The 13,147-nt window shown below is 39.8% G+C and overlaps 2 long non-coding RNA genes across 8 annotated transcripts; both read left to right on the top strand.

The window, feature by feature from the left end:
- The first annotated feature begins 5,746 nt into the window (after positions 1-5,746).
- Positions 5,747-8,766, top strand: LOC124197125. 7 transcript variants are annotated; one of them, XR_006875990.1, is made up of 8 exons: positions 5,747-5,817; positions 5,924-6,061; positions 6,160-6,557; positions 6,636-6,780; positions 6,962-7,199; positions 7,264-7,403; positions 7,558-7,736; positions 7,889-8,766. It is a non-coding gene; the product is annotated as an uncharacterized LOC124197125 (long non-coding RNA). The 7 variants fall into 7 exon arrangements; XR_006875985.1 differs by having other exon boundaries at positions 7,558-7,748; XR_006875986.1 differs by having other exon boundaries at positions 7,261-7,403.
- A 2,181-nt stretch (positions 8,767-10,947) lies between these two features.
- Positions 10,948-11,658, top strand: LOC124197135. The gene is made up of 4 exons (XR_006876003.1): positions 10,948-11,088; positions 11,154-11,369; positions 11,429-11,532; positions 11,604-11,658. It is a non-coding gene; the product is annotated as an uncharacterized LOC124197135 (long non-coding RNA).
- Positions 11,659-13,147: the final 1,489 nt, after the last annotated feature.

Here is a 13,147-nt window from a genome sequence, read left to right as displayed (position 1 = left end):
GTACCGATGTGTCGTGGGTATAGCAGTTATTCTTATCAAATTACCACCACGACTCTCGAGTGTTATACTACAACCTACGCTGTACCCGTGCCTGCATACTACACCGAGGCTTCAAAGTACTACCCCCCTCCAAGGCGCCGGAATATCATACTACCAACTACGCTGTCACATTTTAACATATATTCGGAGATGAATGTAAATTTTTAAATACTTAAAAAAAATATACATTTAAAAATTTCAAATGTTTTACGTCTCAAAAATTTTTTTTTAACAGTTTTCTCCCCCTCAGAACTCTGCGCGCAGCTAACAATCTGGCAATGTTGAAGAACTTCTCAGTAGAGCTTCATGACTTTCATGCAATCGTCAGTCGGCGTCCATGCTGGTTTTTCTATCTAATCTAAAATGAGTGAATCTGAATCCGATTCTTCGCCATCTCCAGCTAAGAAAATGTTTAAACCAAACATTCCACCCAGGCGTGTGAAAACAGCTGAGAAGTCTCCTCGTCCTTTGCTGGAAGAAAAAAATCCATTTCAGCCAGACCGTGGAGTTTCTCAAAGGCCCAACCATGGCAGGGGACAAAGTGAAAGGAGGCTGGGAGCCCAAGAAGCGTCTCAGCCTCGTCCTAAATATGTTCAGGTATGCTTCACTTTAAATTGTTATCTATTGTTTCTCCAGGTATATTGCACAATTATTAATTCCAACCCATGTTATCTTTAAACTTTATTTCATTTTAGGAAGATGGAGGTGTGTTTAGCCAGGGAGTAGCAGATAAGGTGAGGACAGTGGGGACAGCAAGAGGGAAGGCTCGTTCCGTTTCTGTGATGCCACTCCCCGCCTCCTCTCTACTTTTGAGTCTGCACCTATAAATGGTGGTATGTCTCGAAAGGTCTTCTTCGCCATTTCGGGTGGCCGCACCACAACATGCGGCTCCGCGCTGGCGGGGAGGGCAAGAGGAGAGGCCGGTCGGATCTTTGCCAATACCTGAAGTCTATGAGAGTCGATGCTAAAGTTTTCGTCCGTTAGGCCAATGTCCCTCTGGTCGCTCTGTTTACTGCACATCGTCCATTCCCCTGTCAGAGCAAACCCCTCCACATGCCCGCACTAGAGCTGCCGTCAGGCCGAGCTCCCCTATCTTATCGTAATTTTGCTAATTTGTGTCTCTTCCTACTCCCTTGTACATATGTATCTGTTAAATTTGGACGTAATAAACTTCTCTGCCCAATTTAAATTAAAAAAAAAAAAAGGTATGTGCTCGTAATTTTAGAAATCAAGTTTCTTATGACAATGTAAATTATGTTATAAATGATTTATTGTTTTTTTTCTGATCCAGGAACACACTGACCCTGTGAAAAACGCATTAAGTGCTGTTGATAGATATGAGGTCAAAAAACTAATGTGGTGAAGTTGAAGGCAGAGATATCAACTGTTGTGAAATTAAGTGAAGAATCCCATCAATCACACCATCAAGTAATATTCATCAAAAGCTAAACGTGTATGCATTTTCCTTTCATTCTATTACATTCAGCAGATTGATCAGTTTTTGTTGAAGAGAGGCAGCCAAATTAAAAATGAAGATCAGGTGTTTGTAAATCAACAAATGTTTGAAAAGCTTTAGTACCATCAAATCGAAGGTATAAAGTTTATGTGGAATGCCTGTTTTAAAACCGATTCCAGTGCTGGCTGCATCTTGGCACACTGTATGGGTCTGGGCAAAAGCCTGCAGGCTGTGGCATTGTCGCATACTGTGCCAATGAATCCTGTGTGCAAGGTATTTGAGGTAATTGTTTGAGTGAAAGCTAAAATGTGATTTATCTCAATTTGAAATGCAGGTGGAACGTGTGTTGATTGTATGTCCAGTTGGGACTATTTTTAATTGGGTCAACGAGTTCAAAATTTGGCTACCTGGCAACTCATTTGTAACCTTGAATGTATGTGAGCTAATTAACAAGGACACGAGGGAGGCAAAGATAACCACATGGTTAAACTATGGAGGAGTTTTAATAGTAGGCTACGACATGTTCAAGTTACTCACAAAAGATAAAAAAAAGCGTTCAGAACAAGACGAGCTATTCCATCGAGCTCTTGTTTGTATCGGACCAGATCTTCTCGTTTGCGGTACGTCAATTTATCATTTCAGCATTGTGTTTATTTTCATTTCACCCATTTCATAATTGCAGACGAAGGTCATTTACTGAAGAATGATTTATCTGAAACTTATAAAGCATTGAACCATATAGGGCTTTTTCACATCGCGAAAATCCGACTTCCAGAAATCTGGCAACGCATGATATGTGTAGTTTTTTCCGTTTACATGGCAAAGGCCATAAGAAATCTAAGTGGCTTCAATAAAAAAAATCTAGTGTTTTTAATTCGGAATATTTCTTCAAAAGAATTACACAGTGCTCTAGGTAAGATATCGGTCGTTAATTTGATGTATAATTTACTAGGACTTAAAAATTGTTTTGGGCTAAAAATTTAAATGTAAAACTTTGTTTTGGTTTTTTTGAGGGAAGAACGGGGAGAAGAGGGAGAATGGGAGGGAGGAGGGCGTACGAAAAAAAAGGGGACCCACGTTTCCTCTTCTCCCCCATTCGTCCCATTCTCTCTCTTTTCCCATATCTTTTGTACTGAACAACAGTGTTATAAATGTTTATTTATTTTATTTAGTCTAATGTCTTTGTCAAGGCGATCACTGCAGAACACGAATGTTACGAGTGATCCTTCCATTTGGTTGCCAGCCATCATAAGTGAAGCAGAAAAGTTGGACACGTACTGTAAGGCACTGGCATCAAATCCCTCAAACCACAAGTGGCTCCAACATTATTACTCTTCGGCTGAAGAGTCTTCTAACTTATCAACATCATTTGAAGAAACGATTTGGAAAACACTCGATAAAGTAATCGCCAAAGTAGTTGCCATTTTTCCTGGTCGGGATATAATCGCAAACCTTCCATGTGTATTAATAGTGGACTCTATTTGAATAATAAGACATTAAAAGGGTAAGTTAACCTAATAAACATATTTAAACAAAACTGCTTTAAAAAGGAATGTGTGATTTCTATTCAAATTTTGGTGCCCAAACCGCCCAACCCCAAACGGAAATAGATTTTGTAATCGATAGTTAATAAACTTGTATAAGATCTTAGAGATGTTTGATTCATTTCCAACTTTTGAAGGGAATCTATTTTAGTCCTTGTTCTAATTCTACTTTTCTAGTGCTGCTATCAAGTATCAAGTCCTTTACTCCTTTTATTTATTTTCAAAAAATAATTCCCAAAGGGGTGAAGAAGAGGTTTTATCATTACCCGTATTACTTTGGCTTTTGTTTTCAACGGTAGTCTGCTGCTGCACGGAGTGCACGCTGTTGTTATTTGTTAACTTACCATGCCACGAGGAGAACAGAAATCTTATCTTGCTGATCATTTCTTGTTCTCGAATTCTAAAATCAAGTACTTGATTTTTCGTAGCATTGTTATTTTGGTTATGTTCATTGATTTTTTAAACGATGTCGATCGAAGTTGAAAAAAAGAAAGACGGTGTTACTTGTGTGACGTGAAAACATTAAAAAACCTCCTATTTTCAAGCAGAGAAATCGATGAAATGCTCGAACTAACCCTAGGAAGCAACTTTTCATTTAAAGTCTCATTTACTCACGGTTTTCAGTTCTATTTTTTAAGTTTTAACACTGTTTGCATGGAACTGCGTTTGTCGCTAATCGAATGCTCGAGCAACATTTCTAGTCAGTGGAAGAAAAGACGCCATCTTTAATTATGACCATAATCTGCCTTTCTCTGTTTGGGTTACAATCAACGATGATGAAGAAAGAAGAATAAATCTAGAAAAAGCTGTTGGATTAGAAGAGTGGACTTCAGGAAAATTTAGTATCGAAACTTTTGGCAACCCCACCTTCCACCTTTGGTTGCAGTTTGCAAAACAACTGACGGACACCCAGCAAACACCATTAGTCGAAGATAAGGACAATGTGAAAGTTCCCAAGGTAAAAAATATTTTAATTCAAGTGTGAATAGTGTTTGCTTCAATCCCGTTTTAATGTTGCAATGTATTTACTAATAATTTATATCTATAGTCCAAGGAGTTCTGTCGTGGCAAGCTGATTGCACTCGAGCAACTGGAGAAAGTGTTTTTCGAGCAAACGAACTGCGATGTCGAATTCTTGTTCGAAGACGAGGAGAAAATCGGTGGTCATATTTCCATCTTGGCTGCCAGAAGTCCCGTTTTCTCTGCCATGTTTTACCACAAACTTCAAGAGTCCGAGACGGGCAAAGTCTTCGTCCAAGACATCCGGCCACAGATTTTCAAGGAGATGCTACATTACATTTACTCCGGCCAGACTTTGGCTCCTTTGACGGACGCCATCGCTCAACCCCTGTTCGTAGTTTCAGACAAATACGATATCGAGGACCTGAAGGAGAAGTGCGTTCGTTATCTGCTGAGAAGCGTTCGGAAGAGTGCCGTTGACTTGTTGGTCTGGGCAAATCTTCATTCGGTGGAGAAAATCCAAGAAGCAGCTCTTGACTTTTTGGCTGGAAATTTCAAAACCATTTGTCAATCGAATGAATGGAAGAACCTGATGAAGAACTATCCGGAGCTTGGATTCCTGGTGACTCGACGCTATGCTGCTGTTTAAGAAATACGCCAGGTGAAGAGTTTTGTATAAATTAAAATGGTCCGACATTTGTCGTTTATTTGTGTAATGTTAAATGTTTGAAGCTTCATCGATAATAAATACGATTTCTTTTTTACTTAAATTATGTGCGTTCCAGCGGTTCCAGCGTCACCACCAAATCTACATGTGTTCACGATCCTCGCAATAACAACACGTAGGCTACAGCATGATACTGTCGACACTTAAGCAAGGTATTGGCCTGACTCTGAATTATTAGATTTCTAAGGTAATTAGAAATCCGATTAAACGTTTATTCTTCCACGGTTGACTACTTCGCCCAGATTTGTTTTTTTATCAGCACGGTCAGCTAGTATGGCATCCCTGAATAGTGATTTTGACGAAATCTTTTCTTTTGATGGTTCTTATTGCCAATCGATAATACGACGCGCTTTAAGTTAATCACATTGTATTCTTGAGAAATTAACAGGATCTTTTGTACGAAAATGTGATGGTAACCAGTGACGTAGTTGTCCATTTAGTCCAGTGTTAACATTTTTACAACTTTTGAGAACTTATTGGCCTAGAAAAGAGGTTTCTAACAAGGCTCAACTGTGTGCACATCATGAAAAGAATATAGATTAATCATGTGTTTGAAATTTAGCTAAGGTTGCAGAGAAATATTTAAAAAATAGCTGACTGTCCTTCAAACGGTTCGAAATGGAAAATTTATTCACTCACCGAAGAAACGAGTCAAATGACTCATATTTCAATATGTGTAAAGTGATTTTTAAGCCCCGTAACCATTTGGTATTCATTTTGATGTATTCATTTTGATGTATTCATTTTGATATTGGTTTTTGTAGACCCATCCCCAGCGACGTCAACCTGCAGAAGGAAAGGCCAGTTTCCTTTATTCTCGAAGGTCACGGAGATCATAACGTAAAACTTTTGTTTTAAAAATTTTTCTTTTTTTATGTTTTATCTATATTTTATGTGGTGTAGAGGTTGGGTGAGAACGACACGTGTTGCACCATTATCAAGCAGGTACAATAGCCGCAAGGCTTAAGAGGTGAGGGTGAGAAAAAAACGTATAAAAGGAGAGAGAAAAGCCTAAAAGATATCAGTCGAGTGAGGATCTCCGACACGGGAACAACTGCTTTCTTCGTCGTATTATCAGTTCGCCATCATTGGTAAGGATTCAGTTTAATATCGAGTCGTGAATCAATTCTATTGTGTTTTTAGTTGTATTTTACCAGTTTTATTCAGAAACTAATTTACCAATCGTTTATTGTTTAGTTGATAATGGCGTTGTGTTGCTGTTGGGTGTTGTATCGTTGATGTCTACCACGAGAGAGATAAGGCGATAAATCGACTGAGCATCTCCGACACGACAGCAATTGCATTCTTCGTGGTATTACCAGTTTTCAATCACGGGTAAATATTTTGTATTTTTATATGAAGTTTAGTATCAATTTTTATTTTATTTCTATGTGATAGGCCTAAAATGCTCGTTATAATTGAACATTGTCTAGTGAACCATGTCGTCGTGCTGTACTACACATAACAACTTATGCTGTCCTGAGCTACTAAACCGAAGCCCCGTTGAAGTATTATTCTTCCCCGAGCTACGCTACCAAAGCGCATGTGTACTACACCACCGAGGCTCCCGATTACTACACCACCGAGGCTCCCGAGTGCTACGCAACTACGTATGCTGCCCCATTCTATTTCACCGAGACTTAAGTACTATTCTGCTCCCAGCTACTGCTTTGAGGCTCCAGCTTAGTACACCACCAAAGCGATCGAATACTACATAGAAGCGCCCAAGTACGATAGAAATCAGTCGAGTGAGTATCTTCGACACCCAACACGGCAGCCCCGAAGTTTCGTATTAACTTCGTTTCAAACAGTGGAACAGCAAAGAGCGAAGGTGAGCTCTTTATTATTGCAATTTTGTGGAACATGTACTAATGACATGTTTTTCTTCCTATGCTCTCTTTCGAACAAGACGAATTCTATTGCAATCCCGTTGAATTGAACGGCAAAGATAAAGGTGGCGTAGCAGTCGTACGTGGACACCGACATTGTCGGTCGGAGAGCCGAACTTGACGATGGCCGTACCATCACCTACGACAAGTGCCTTATTGCCACAGGTAAACATTTTATGCCAAACGAAGTTCATCTTTAAAAGTCTCAACGATTACTCCTTTATGGAATGTTGAACAACTTTGATAATCTTCCTGCTTGAGACTTGAGAGTATCTGATTTAAACTGCTAGCAATTTATTTCTTTGGTTACGAATCACTCTAAAAATGGCCTTTATTTTCGTGCTAGGTGGTAAACGAAAATCTTTTCCAATCCCTGAATGGTGCCCTCAAAGATGCCCTCGAGCACGTAACGCTGCTCCGCTACATCGATGGCGGTAACACAGGCCGAATCCTCCCTAAATATTTGAGCCAATGGACAACCGAGAAGGTGAAAACGGAAAGTGTTTGTGTTGCCCAAAGCTAATGTTGAGGGTGCCATTTTGTTAGACTACAAGGTTGCATTGACCTTAAATGATGGTCAAAAGGTAAACAGTTATTTCAGTACATGTTTTAGCGATGTTAATTAAAATCTGGAATTCATTTCAGCAGATTTAAACTGACCAGTCGTCGCTGTTGTCCAGTGGGACGCAAAAACGGATTTGGCTGTCGCTTCTGGTTTGAAAATAGATTCCAATTTTGGTGGTTATCGAGTCAATACCGAGCTTGAAGCACGATCGAACGTCTGGTTGGTAAGAATCCTTGAACATTTATTTCATATAAATTGTAATACTTTTGACTAAAACTTAACCAACATTGACTGCTCTGATGTTGTTGTTAGATGGTATATGAAGTTCTTGTTAAATTAGATTCTAACTATTAGGTATGGACTTTATTTTTTATTAGGCTGGAGATGTTGCGTTCTTTTGTGATATCAAATTGCGGAATTGGGTCGTCGTCGTATGGAAAATCATCACTATGCTGTTGTATCAGGGCGATTGGCTGGAGAGAACAATACTGTCAACGGAACATGGATGAACAATTGCAGTACACTGTCACCAAGTGCATTCTTCGTCCTATTATCAGTACGTAATCGGGTAAATATTCTGTTTCATGGAGTTTGTATCAATTATTTGTTTTTATCTGTTAATGTACCATATTGAATATCAATGTTCAAATCATTTACCGCCTATTTGATTGTAATGTCGTGCTGTTGCCGTTTGTCGTATCGTTGAAGGTCGGGTCGATCACTGGTGTAACCATGTCTCCTGGGTATGGCGTATACCAAAGCACCACGCCGCCGCCTTGCTACACAACAACATTCGCACCAACCGGTTACTACACTGAGGACCACAATTACTACACCACCAAGGCTCCAGAGTATTACACCATCACCAAAGATTCTGAGTACTACACCGAGGTTTCCAAACAGGCAAACACTACACCACCAAGTCACCGGAGTACTACACGTATGTTGCCACAGCTTATACACCGAGGCTCCCAAGTATTACTCAGTTCCTAGCTACTACACTGAGGCTCCAACTAATTACACCACCAAAGCGGCTGAACCGAGCCGCCCAAGTACTACACCACCAAGGCTCCAGAGTATTACACCACAACTTATGCTTCCCCGAGCCACTACACCGAAGCCCCGAAGTATTACTCTGCCCCAAGCTACACAACTACAACTGAGGCGGCCAAGTATTACGCAGCCCCGACTTACTACACACCGGCTGCTCCTTCGTACTACGCTGAACAGGAATACTACACCGAGGTTCCAGTTTACTACACCACAACCCACGCTACACCTAGCTTCTACTCCGAGGCCCCTTAGTACTACGCTACCAATGCAGCTGAGTATTATACCACTACTTACGCTGCTCCGACCAGCTACACCGAAGCTCCGAACTATTACTCTATCCCGAGTTACTACACCACTAAGGCACCTGAATATTACACCACACCCTACGCTTCTCCAACTAACTACAGGGACGTTTCTAAATACTAGAGTCGAATTTTAATCATGTTCAGATTTGTCGGTCATATCTTAATAGTTACTAGTCACTGGGAATTGTTGATCTTTAATGAGAAAATAAATTTTATTAACCTGGGTAATCATTTTGAATGACTTCTCTTGCCACCTAAAAGCCTTTTGACATTGCGACGTTTTCTGAATTTTGTTAGATCTTTACTATTTCGCATGTTGGAGATGACTATTGCTCTAGTCACTCTGCCTTCGGACGTATTCTGGTGTATGGCCAAACTTCATTTAGAGGGCAATTTAAGAAAGAGATATACTGTGGTGTTTACTAAAAAATTTTGATAACAGCTCTGTTTTTAACTTTAGTTGGCGTAACAATTAAGTTGCAGATAATGTTTGGTTCTTAGAAGTTTATTTGAGGAGTTTGGAGTTTATCAGTCACTTGCCTATAATGTAAAACTTCAAAGTTGTAAAATATACAAGTCGTGAACTAAACTTTTTTTATTATAAGTTATGAGACACAACAAACAAAAACATTAAAAGGAATTGCTTTATTGTCCCACCTCCACCCACAATTCCACCACATTTTACAATCACATACATACTTACACTTATAAGTTAACCCGTTGGCTGCCACGCCATACAACCAGTAGGTTGCTCTCTACTACACTACGCGCCACGTCTGAAGGATCCGTGACCAAAGTGGGACTTGCCATTGCTGACAAGTCCGGGCTGACACCGTGACAGGAGAATCCATCACCGCATCGACAAGGGGGAAGTCCCTATAGTGCATTGCCTTAACAGGCGCCTTGCGGCAAGTTTTGGGCTGGTGCGACTTTCCAACCCCGCGGCATGAAAACCACGAGACCGAACAGCGCACGCAGCCCGTGCAAAGGAGCTAGGGGAGAACAAATACGTGGCAGACAACGGGTTAACTTACACAAACACAAACATGTTACCAACAACAAATGATGATCCACGCTGACATTTTAGAGATACCGGCGTTGTTTTGGTGTCCATCTTCTCGACGTCTCTTCTGCATTACCTGATTAAAGACAAAACAATTCTTATTTAGTGACATGCCAATAAAAGTTACATAATACAGATAGAAACAATAATCAGGGTTTTTTAGCTCAAATATTTAAATATGCAATTTTTTAAAGTTTAAATCAAGCTTGCAATGTTGAGAACTGTAAACAGAACAAAGCTCACTTGCTAGTCTTAAAAAAAAATTCCGGAAGTATACCGGAAGTAACCACAGCGCCTCAACCATTGAGCTGTCGTCAAATTAAACCACATATTCGTGATCCCCATGAAATTTGGGGTCGATTAGGTGTGATTTAAACGAAATCCAAAATTTGGCCAAAATCGAGAATTTTCCTGAACTATAGTTCAGGAAAATTTTCAAAACCGGAAGTACGAATACGTAAAAAAGATAACATGAACTTTACCCCAAATTTTACGAGGATCACGAATATGTGGTTCTTTCGTACGTCAGATGAATATTTACTAAACTACAGACTGAAATGAGTAAACCGGAAGTAGAAATAAAAAATCAAATATCGAAAACCTAACAAGTGAGCTTTGTTGGGGGAATAGTTATCGTTAGTTATCACTAAATACTTCAACAAAATAACTGCCAATAAATGTTTTAAAAGATGTTCAAAGTAATGAAACTGACTGTTTTGACAGCTGCAAATTTTCAAAAAGCCATCTAGCGTTAGAAAAAAGAAACGTCAAAGTAAAACTTTGTTTGCGCGTAAGAAGGCCTGATTTTGGAAACTATTACACAGACAGAGTTTAACGCAACTAGACTATTGGTAGATAACCTACGAAAGTAAGTCAATTGTTGGGTACCTGGGCATAATCCCGTGGTGAGTAACTGCAGGTGTGTAACAGCAAAGGAGGTAGCGACCACTGAAGTGTTCCAACTCGTCAGTGAAGTAGGACAAGTTGTAGCCGCAAAAGCAGTGAAGCTAGATAAGCGTACGTCGGGAAGATAAGGATGGAGCAGAACGTTGCTGGATGTCCCTCTTCCTTCATGGACAAAGGTCAGCATTGGCGGTGCTATGTAAAAAAAAATGTATTATGACGTAACAACAACAAAGGCGACACTGGCGACATCTAGTAACGAGATTTGAATCCAAAGTTGGTTGCAATATTATTAAAAATACCCGACAATAGAACTCCACCGACAATAGAACCCCAATATTTAATTTTTTATTTAAAATACCCGACAATAGAACTCCAGTGCTTGACAGTAGAACTCGAAACGCGACTCCGATAATTTGAGCTGCGACTGTGCAACCAATTTCAAAACTCATTACCAGATGTCGCCAGTGTCGCCTTTGTTGTTGTTACGTCGTGAAACGAGGCCAAAAGGGCGAAACAATTGGATGATTTTTAATACTTATATTCCTGTTATTTCATATACCAAATTGAACTTCGTATCACATGTAGGTTTATCTTGACTTAATTTCCTAATTGTTATACTGTACTAACTTATTTCGTCAAATTTTAGGTCCATACTGTCAGTCATTCCAAAAAGTTGACTTAGCGCTCAGTCACTTTCCCTCCAATAGACCCATCATGTTGTCAAAAGCCTAAAACTCATGCGTGAAGCTCACATATCTTGGAATACATATGTGTGGAGACAAGGTATTTCTCCATTACTGCTACCACACCAATCACGTCAAATGCCTTACTAAATTCAGCAACATTCACCCATATGATAAAGGTAAGCATCAATATAACCTATCACCACGCTACTGCAATACTTCATGACACTTTCTTTAGCATCAGGAAATTTACCTCAACCTAAGGAGTAAGGCTGTTGGTTGCTGTGATTTCCTTTTTTGTGGTTTTTTGTCATGAAAACTTCAGTGTGCTTGTTAGTATAGGTAAAGATTGAAATGCTTTATTAACTATTATATTTTCAATTCATTAATGCATTACATTTTTTTTTACAGAGCACGTAATAGATCCTTAAGCCAATGCTGACCTTTGTCCATGAAGGAAGAGGGACACACAGCAACGTTCTGCTCCATCCTTATCTTCCCGACGTACGCTCATCTAGCTTCACTGCTTTTGCTGCTACAACTTGTCTTACTTCACCGACGAGTTATTGGAACACTTCAGTGGTCGCTACCTCCTTTGCTGTTACACACCTGCAGTTACTCACCACGGGATTACGCCCAGGTACCCAACAATTGACTTACTGTCGTAGGTTATCTACCAATAGTCTAGTTGCGTTAAACTCTGTCTGTGTAATAGTTTCCAAAATCAGGCCCTTCTTACGCGCAAACAAAGTTTTACTTTGACGTTTCTTTTTTCTAACGCTAGATGGCTTTTTGAAAATTTGCAGCTGTCAAAACAGTCAGTTTCATTACTTTGAACATCTTTTAAAACATTTATTGGCAGTTATTTTGTTGAAGTATTTAGTGATAACTAACGATAACTATTCCCCCAACAAAGCTCACTTGTTAGGTTTTCGATATTTGATTTTTTATTTCTACTTCCGGTTTACTCATTTCAGTCTGTAGTTTAGTAAATATTCATCTGACGTACGAAAGAACCACATATTCGTGATCCTCGTAAAATTTGGGGTAAAGTTCATGTTATCTTTTTTACGTATTCGTACTTCCGGTTTTGAAAATTTTCCTGAACTATAGTTCAGGAAAATTCTCGATTTTGGCCAAATTTTGGATTTCGTTTAAATCACACCTAATCGACCCCAAATTTCATGGGGATCACGAATATGTGGTTTAATTTGACGACAGCTCAATGGTTGAGGCGCTGTGGTTACTTCCGGTATACTTCCGGAATTTTTTTTTAAGACTAGCAAGTGAGCTTTGTTCTGTTTACAGTTCTCAACATTGCAAGCTTGATTTAAACTTTAAAAAATTGCATATTTAAATATTTGAGCTAAAAAACCCTGATTATTGTTTCTATCTGTATTATGTAACTTTTATTGGCATGTCACTAAATAAGAATTGTTTTGTCTTTAATCAGGTAATGCAGAAGAGACGTCGAGAAGATGGACACCAAAACAACGCCGGTATCTCTAAAATGTCAGCGTGGATCATCATTTGTTGTTGGTAACATGTTTGTGTTTGTGTAAGTTAACCCGTTGTCTGCCACGCCTTTGTTCTCCCCTAGCTCCTTTGCACGGGCTGCGTGCGCTGTTCGGTCTCGTGGTTTTCATGCCGCGGGGTTGGAAAGTCGCACCAGCCCAAAACTTGCCGCAAGGCGCCTGTTAAGGCAATGCACTATAGGGACTTCCCCCTTGTCGATGCGGTGATGGATTCTTCTGTCACCGTGTCAGCCCGGACTTGTCAGCAATGGCAAGTCCCACTTTGGTCACGGATCCTTCAGACGTGGCGCGTAGTGTAGTAGAGAGCAACCTACGGGTTGTATGGCGTGGCAGCCAACGGGTTAACTTATAAGTGTATGTATGTATGTATGTGATTGTAAAATGTGGTGGAATTGTGGGTGGAGGTGGGACAATAAAGCAAT

The sequence above is a fragment of the Daphnia pulex genome, chromosome 7 (genome assembly GCF_021134715.1).
Source record: "Daphnia pulex isolate KAP4 chromosome 7, ASM2113471v1".
NCBI lineage: Eukaryota > Metazoa > Arthropoda > Branchiopoda > Diplostraca > Daphniidae > Daphnia > Daphnia pulex.
The sequence above is the reverse complement of the archived record's forward strand: the minus strand, read 5'-3'. Positions and strand labels throughout refer to the sequence as shown.